This window comes from Gracilinanus agilis, chromosome 6, assembly GCF_016433145.1.
Source record: "Gracilinanus agilis isolate LMUSP501 chromosome 6, AgileGrace, whole genome shotgun sequence".
Taxonomy (NCBI): domain Eukaryota; kingdom Metazoa; phylum Chordata; class Mammalia; order Didelphimorphia; family Didelphidae; genus Gracilinanus; species Gracilinanus agilis.
In genome coordinates this window covers 136,342,199-136,342,905 of record NC_058135.1, presented here as the reverse complement: position 1 = coordinate 136,342,905, position 707 = coordinate 136,342,199, and the positions used below count along the sequence as shown (strand labels likewise).

At 47.9% G+C, this 707-nt stretch overlaps 1 pseudogene; it reads left to right on the top strand.

The window, feature by feature from the left end:
• LOC123252360 overlaps positions 1-411 on the top strand; it is a 4,615-nt pseudogene extending 4,204 nt beyond the window's left edge.
• The last annotated feature ends 296 nt before the right edge of the window (positions 412-707 follow it).

The following is a 707-nucleotide window of genomic DNA, read 5'->3' as shown; positions in this document are numbered from 1 at the left end:
CATGTGCTTGATATGCCAATGGATCCCAATGAACTCACCTACTGCCTTTGCCACCAGGTTTCCTACAGGGAGATGATTGGCTGTGACAACGCTGATTGTTCCATTGAGTCATGGGTTGGCAACATACGACTTTTGAGCCATATCTTGGGCAGATATGGCTCTTTCTGTAGGAGCCATAAAGTCAATTTTTTTTTCAGGTCCTGTTACAGGAGTATGCACTATTACAGGAGAGTGCACTATAAGCACTGTAAGGCTCTCACAAAATTACATTTTAAAAAATGTGGCATTTATGACTTTCATGGCCAAAAACCCTGCATTGAGTGGTTCCACTTTGCCTGTGTTGGACTAACAACCAAGCCCTGAGGGAAATGGTTCTGCCCTCAGTGCTCCCAGGAACTGAAGAAGAAATAAAGAAAAGCCTTGGATACATCATCACAGTTTCATTTCTTCTCCTCACCTGGGCTGTGACATGGGGTGGGGACCCCTGTGTTGGGGCATTGGGACTCAGGGGGAAAAGGGTGCTGGTCCAGAAAAGTCACTCCCTTCTCCTTCGGCCTCCTTCATACACATACACACTCTTGGTGCTGAGGCTGCATTTGAATTGCAGTCGGGTGGGTGGTATATGCCCTCCTTTAGACCATCACCTTCCCCTTCCAGGGGTTAGTAGAGGAGGGGTCATTCCCACCTGCCCTTTGCCTCCATGCTGA